Raw genomic sequence first — 7,500 nt, 5'->3', positions numbered from 1 at the left:
TGCTACGAGTATACGGTCTTGCTGCGTTGCATTGCGTTCAGTTTCATTCTGAGTTCGACAGCTACTTGACTAAATGTTGTATTTTCGCCTTACGCGACTTGTTTTGTATTGCACTTATATCCTTCACCAGATTGCAACCGGCAAAAAAACCCAAAAAAAAACCCAACAAGTACACCAAAATCCTGCACAAATCTATGAACACAGTGTAGGTAATTGTATCCACGCATGACACATTAACCTGCATTTTAAAACACCACATAGATTAAGCTGGTAACTTGTGCACTCCACAGTTCCGCCAGTCGATCGTACACGGTACGTGTTGTCTATATTTCAGAATATGAAGGTATTAAAAACTTTTTATTTTTTTTATTTTACAAGACATGGAGAAATTATGATGTTAATGTTTGCTTACCCGAGGAGCATAAAACTGGCAGGAGAGGTCGTCGCGTAGTAAGCTCAAACACACAGGTAACAGGTGGAAATCACAGGTGTATATCTATTGCCACAGGTAAACCCAAGGCCTCTGAAACCACACATCACAAGCGTGTGGTTTTATCTTCATGTCCTACCTTTTCCGTGTCTGTCTCAATATCATATCAAAATGACATTTGTGTATTGATCGCACAAGATACAATTCAAAAAGAAATTTGCATATCTACAGTGCAGCTGATATAATCAAGAGAAATTTGCATCTGCATGGATCATACGATAGGATATAAAAATAAAAATAAAACTAACCCGGTGTGTTTATGAACGAGAAAGCGATTTGAATCAATGATTCATCATGCATAATTTATGTCGAATCAAAGGGAAGTGATTATTGCACACAGCTCACCTGAAATCAATACTTCTGAGGTAAAAGGAAAGAATTTGTTGTTGGGGGTATCTTTCACAGAGGTCATGTGACAGACATTCTAAATGAGGTAACTCCCCCCCTCCTCCCCCCCCCCATTCCTCCCCCCCCCCTCCTCCACCGCCCATCGAACCGACAAACACCCAAGCCTTGAATGAAAAAATCGACGAAAAAGTGAAGAATAGGTGAAAAGAGCATATATAAACACTCTCTGCAGTTACAGTAACATGACCTGCAGTATATCTCTCAGTCACAGAGCTAGAGGTCCCGTGACAGACACTCTAATAAGGTAACACGTGCCAACGCCTCCCCCCCCCCCCTCCAACCCCCCCCTCCCCCGCCCCCATCAAACCAACGTGAAATGCAGCACTTTTTTGTTAACCGAAAGAAACATCTATCAATGACTTATCCAACGCAAGTAATATTAACAGCTATTGTGTTTTCAGCGTACCAATAGGGTCCGATATTTAGACGAGACAAGTATAATGCCGACGAGTCGTATAATAGCGATTATATAGCTGTTCTGACCTTGATTTGTTGTTCCAAACTTACTCTCAGGTTTTGATAGCAGACGCTGTTTCTTATGCGCATTAGTTTTGCGCAGGCGCCACACTGACTTTGGAAAAAACCTCAAGTCAAGTCAAGTCAAGTCAATATTTGACAACACAGTTGTTAAACAGCTTTTTATTAGTTCATTCGTATACTACAAAAAGAAGTTTGAGTTTTTTTAATTTTGAACAAGACTACTTATGAAGAAAACCAAAACACAACATCAACGGAAAACTAGAAACAACTGAAGAACTAGGCCGGATGCAACAACCTTGATGAAGGCAGCAGTCTAAAGAAAGAAGAAGAAGAACAAGGGGAGGAGAAGAGAACAGCTAATCCGTACAACGCAAGCAGACGCGGCGAAGTTTTCAGCCGTTGGGTGAATGGCATTTATACATGTCTCGTCATGAAGCGAATTTTTCAACCTCAGTTATAAACAACTGCATGAATGTTAGTGCCATTGGTTGTACATCAATACTTCAGAGGGGAAGTGGGGTATTTAATGTGGAGTTACGAGATAAGAAAAGCCGAATGCGAAAGTTGGTTGGCAACTCAGCTCACACAGGCACACACAAACGGCTGTTCCGTTTTACTCCCCTGTTTGTACTACATCTTTCAACTTTGGGCATTTTGTGGTGTTTAGGGACAGAAAATAATTGGTTTAGTCCTGTTTCATCGGGAAGTTAGCAGAAAAGGGTATGCTATCGACATTTGTAAAGCTGAAAAACATTCCCGAGAAGAATTTCAAGTAGTCAGTGTACTGTTGTCGATCAGTGAAACATCGTGTGGTACAGATGGGTAAACCGGAACCACGCGTCTTTGTTATTGACAATATGCTTTTGGATATTGGCAAAAATGGCCGACTTCCGTAGCATTATGCTTTGATGATCGGAAGAGACCATCCAGCCCCCGAATTCCCCCACGTGTCCATCAGAATAGCTATACATTGCGTTCTTTGTGTTACATTCAGTCAATCAGTATCTATGCGTGTGCATGTGTAGAGCGATTCCCAGAAAACTAAGATGTTTATGAAACTATGCATATAAATTCTTCCAGATGGTACCCCCAGTGGATTTTGTTTCATTTTGTGGATTTAAACGTTTGATGGCGTCATATTTGACTTTAAAATGAAAATCTGAAGCGGTATTGTTTAGATGCGCATTTTTGAATCAAATTCATTGAAAACTTGGTCAAACAATCTCTATGCCTCAGTCAAAACTATGGGATTGCATTTCAGCTTCGAAGCTTATGTATTGATTACTGTACTTGTTAATTAAAAACTCTCTCTGAAATAAAAATTGCAATAGCAGGCATAAACTTGATTTCATTCTATTCCTTATTGTACATGTATTCTGAATCCCAGCTATAGATATGTGATGTTTGTTCTGAATCCCAGCTATAGATATGTGATGTTTGTTCTGAATCCCAGCTATAGATATGTGATGTTTGTTCTGAATCCCAGCTATAGATATGTGATGTTTGTTCTGAATCCCAGCTATAGATATGTGATGTTTGTTCTGAAAAAAAGGGCTTATTAATGAAGAAAATGCGTTCAATGCAATCTAGGTTCACGCCTTTTATCTTTTACACATAACGGGAAGGAAAGCGAAACGGCTGGAGGACGAGCAGCATTCGCTGTATAATTCGGTCTCTTTGGAATTCAGCCAGTAGACGCAAATAAACTAAACGATCAATCCACACAGACACAATAAAACACAGTCCGGACAGGTGACAAGTAGGATTCTGACCACAAGGGCACCAGGGCTGAGGTGCACGAAGCCAAAGTGGGTGCTACCCAAACGGGAGAGAACAAACCGCGAGGTCTGATTCGTTGTGATCACAAACAATCTCAATGGAATAATAATAATAATAATAATAATAATAATAATAATAATAATAATAATAATAATAATAATAATAATAATTGTCAGTAAGTACTGGTGTCACGTGACTGATGTGAACCAGTTGATTGGCTAATGGCGATGCGCTTAAATCTGTTAGCGCACTCCAAGAGTGCGCTAACTTTTCCACAGAGCGTATTCTTACGCCCTTTGCCAAAGCGAGACTGTACTCTCATCCTCAGAATTAATTAATGACATGTAGCTTATATTCGCCACAATACCAAATGACCATAAATTCCCTGCTTCTCAATTAAAGCAGAAGTGGGGTTTTTTTCTGACAGATTGCATGTGCATGTGCCACAGTGGGACTCATCTAAAAATAGAAGCCGCTGTGTTTCATCTCATTTTCGCTGACTTGCATAGATTCTTCTCATAATATGCCGTGTTAGTGGCATGTAACTTATCATCCACATTACCAAATGATGAGTTAGTATACAATTCCCAGCGGCTAACAGAAAACACAAGTGTTATTCTGATAACGTACACAGCATTTGGAAGACTGATTCGATCGACTCTAGCAGACTACACTGAAATACGACTGCATCAGTTCAGTAAATGAATGGTTTCCGAATTATTATTTCAAGGCAAGAACAATCGTAATCGAAAACGTGTAGGGTTCAGAACGTTCTTACCATATAATTCTGCCTTATTCGTGCAGACTCAGTGACAGTGCAGACTGCAGTGGTTCGATTGTTCTAGCCTAGCAGTAGCAGACGACATAAACCCCGCTCAGCAAATTAACATGTTGGGCAAATGTGAACGAAAAAACGATGGGGATATAATACGTGTAGGGTTCAGAGCATTCTTACCGTTCATATTTAGTATCAGACTCCCCGATGAGTGAAGATACAACACGAGATATATGCCACATTTATTTTGAAAATGTGCGAACTGTCGAGTCCTTCGTGGGGTAAGTCAATTCAAGGGGAGTCACTCCGCACAGTCAATCCATCGACGCTCGACTGAAGGTTTCGAATCGCGAAAAATGAAGAGCACAGTCCTTTCTCCGAGTTCAAATGAGGTCTCTCTGAAAGATCATCACTGTTCAGCTATAACGCTACACTGGAATTTACCAACAGAAATTAAAATGCGTGTGACGAAAGCACGACACACTTGAGACACCGGCCCACACAAAAGTAGATCTTACTGTACACGACCTGACCACACAGTTATGCCTATTCAAATGCGCGTAGCAAAGTGTGCGTTTGGAATCTTCTTTTTTCTGTGGCGGTACTGACAATATCGTTATTGAAACAATCCCAGTGCACTAAGGGATTTATAGAGCAAATCTCGAAAATAATTATTGAACTCAGCGCTATGCGCTTCGTTCAATCGTTCAATAATGAATTTTCTCGATTTGCTCTATAAATCCCTTAGTGCACTGGGATGTCTCAATAACTTAAATAATAATAATCTTCTTCTTGGCGTTCGCAGCTTATCATTTGCGTAAGCGCGTGTACCCGTGGTTTGTTAGAATGCGCCGTGCGGCCCGGGTCCTCCGTCTTCAGCATTCTGGGTTTTCTGTCAGGGTTACCTCACCCTTAGCTCGTGGCCCGTACGTCAGTCCTACCCTGAGAGCACAGGGGGGAGGATTTGCCGGGATCCTACCCGGAGCTAGTGTTTTAATGCGCCCTTAAAGGGCAGCTGTCGGGTTGCCTGGTCTCAAAAATGCGCGGAGTCGCGTGCAAAAACGCGTTTAAGAGTTTTCCGAGTTGATTCAACTAAAGACTGTTGATTTGGTCCAGAAGAAGACACTTTCATCATTAGTTTGAAACCATTAAAATGCGTGAAACTTTCTGCTAGTTCTCACAATCCGCAAAAAAACGAAGCAGTTGGCAGGCCGAAACGACTCAAAATCCGCGACCGACAACTCTGTCAGCACAAGAAAGACGCCGCAGCGTTAGCCTTGTTGTGACGTCACTCGAGGAAGCCGATAAGGCCGCTGTGAAGTTTACAGTTAGTGGGGCTCCTATGTTGCAAAATCATTCAAATCGTGCAACAAACACCAAATTTAGCAAATATGAAGAGTTTTATGTGCTTAACAAAACCTGATACAGAGCCACTGCGAAAAATTTAAAAAATAGGTAGTTTTTAAACAATTTTTCAAAATGGCCGCCAGTGTAAACGGTTGGGTATGTTAGGCATATTTCACTTCATGTGATTAACAGCAAATTTGGCGTAAATGGACATTTGCTTTTGCTTAACAAAACCTGATACAGAGCCACCGTGAAAAAATTAAGAAATCAGTAGTTTTTTAACAATTTTCAAAATGGCCGCCAATAAAAGGGTATTTAGGCATTTTTGATGCTACAAGACATTCTCTTGCAATAGAAACTAACACAAAAACATTTTTAAACAAAACAATACATGTATTGTTGGTGCAGAGAATGATTGGACGGTGTGGGTGGCAGGGTTGAAGAATTTGAGGATTACCTAAACTGTGCAAAAATAAATATATTGCACCAATTTTCATACCAAAACGAAAACATTCATTCCTGTGCTGTTGTATTCAATGTATGCTATTTAGGGCACTCAACTTGGCTAACTGGAACACTTTTAAGATAAAAGGTGGCCTTTACATGGGTTATTTGACCGCCGCCCACATAAGGGTACCCCCAAAATAAAACTGATAAAAATGTAATGTATCAACTCAAAAGTCGACTAAAATTCATAATCGCTGTATTTCGAAAACGTTGTTTGTTCTCATGTGTTTACACAACTAGCACATTCCGGCAAGTGTCTATACTCAAAAGAAACTTTGGCAGTACTTGAAACAACCATCTGTCATATATACATGCGAAGTCAAAAATATGTGGAATGTAAGTCAACAAACCTGTGGCAGTTTTTAAAATATTATTTCGTGAAGATTTGAAAGTGTACTCAAACGGTTGAACTACGCCTCGTGTGTAGACACACATTCCTGAAAGTTTCAACGCAACCCACTTGGTCATTGCTAAAATACATGGATTTTAGTTGACTTGGGTATCCCTCAAATTTGACACATAAACATCTCATCCGTGAGATCGACACATACATCAGTAGGTACAATGGCACAACACTAGAAATATGCAAGATGGCGAAATAAAACAACCTGTTCTGGATGGATAATCAAGTTGACTTTCTCTTCGTATACAACAGTGACCCAGTTGTGCCTCAGGAATTGTCGTCGGCTTTTTAAAAGGTACCCGAAGTTTTTGTCACATCTCTTTGTCACGTCAAGGGTATCCTTATTTTGACGGCGTAAATGATGATGTAAAAAAAAAATGTGCCAGATAGCGAAGATGCGAGCCTTTAATGGCATAGACAGTTTGAATAAAATGACACAGGAATAAATGTTTGAGTTGGGGTATGAAAATGGGTGCAATAATATTTTTGCACAGTTTAGATGCTGACAGTTTTTACAGGCATGCAAGCACATTTGCAGAGAGCTGTGCTCTGCAGTCCTTCTTAGCAGCATTTGCAGCGTTTTGTTGTACAGCTCTTCTTGCAGGCACACCTCATGAGTTCTCGGCACACGCTGGATACCTCTTGAAAGCTCGTCCAGAATGACTCCCACTTTCCAGCCTTGAACTGCCAGCCCACAGAGTTGGGAAGTCTAATAGGTAGATGGCTCTTCTCAATCTCATGTCCTGCAGCAGCACCTCACTTGTAAGGGGATTATGGTCAATTTGGCAGCTCTTTTTACTGAAGAGGTACCGTCTAGCACTGTTTACACCCAGTACGTTGCTGGTTTTGTCCTACAAATGTACACCAAAAAGCTCTTGTGCTGCCCTGTCAGTGGTACTCAGCTTACAAAGAGGAGCAGACAACCTGAAGAAAGTTTGAGTGACGTCTTCAAATGCTTGCCATACTTCCCAAGCCTTCTGTTTCCCCAATACCATTGAAGAACGACATAGTGTCACAGCCTGTAAGGCTATGCAAAATGGGCAGACAGGGTGACTTCTCTTGGCCAATGGCTTTGGCAATGTGGCGATACACTTCATGAGCAGAAAAAAACGCAACACAGCTGGAATGAGAAGCAGACTGTCTGGCCTCCTCTACATCCATGGTGCAGGAAATCAGCCTGGGGTACCCTTCACACAAAAGATGAAAAGTGACATTTTTATTTGAATGTATTTGAATAATGTTTACTATCTCAGAGAGTCGGTCAAAGCCGGGGTAGCAAGCCTTCACACAACAGACCAAAATGAAAGAACA

General features: G+C 40.9%; 1 protein-coding gene across 2 annotated transcripts in view; it reads right to left on the bottom strand.

Moving 5' to 3' along the window:
* LOC138978180 (EF-hand calcium-binding domain-containing protein 4B-like) overlaps positions 1-7,500 on the bottom strand; it is a 77,603-nt gene that overhangs the window by 60,218 nt on the left and 9,885 nt on the right. The window contains exon 1 of one of the 2 annotated variants that reach the window (XM_070350840.1): positions 413-700. The exons of the other annotated variant lie outside the window; for it this stretch is intronic. The gene's annotated coding sequence lies outside the window, so the exon portion shown is untranslated. Of the gene's footprint in view, positions 1-412; positions 701-7,500 lie in introns of those variants that run through there. 2 annotated transcript variants of the gene reach the window in all.

The sequence above is a fragment of the Littorina saxatilis genome, linkage group LG10 (assembly GCF_037325665.1).
Source record: "Littorina saxatilis isolate snail1 linkage group LG10, US_GU_Lsax_2.0, whole genome shotgun sequence".
Lineage (NCBI taxonomy): Eukaryota > Metazoa > Mollusca > Gastropoda > Littorinimorpha > Littorinidae > Littorina > Littorina saxatilis.
The sequence above is the reverse complement of the archived record's forward strand: the minus strand, read 5'-3'. Positions and strand labels throughout refer to the sequence as shown.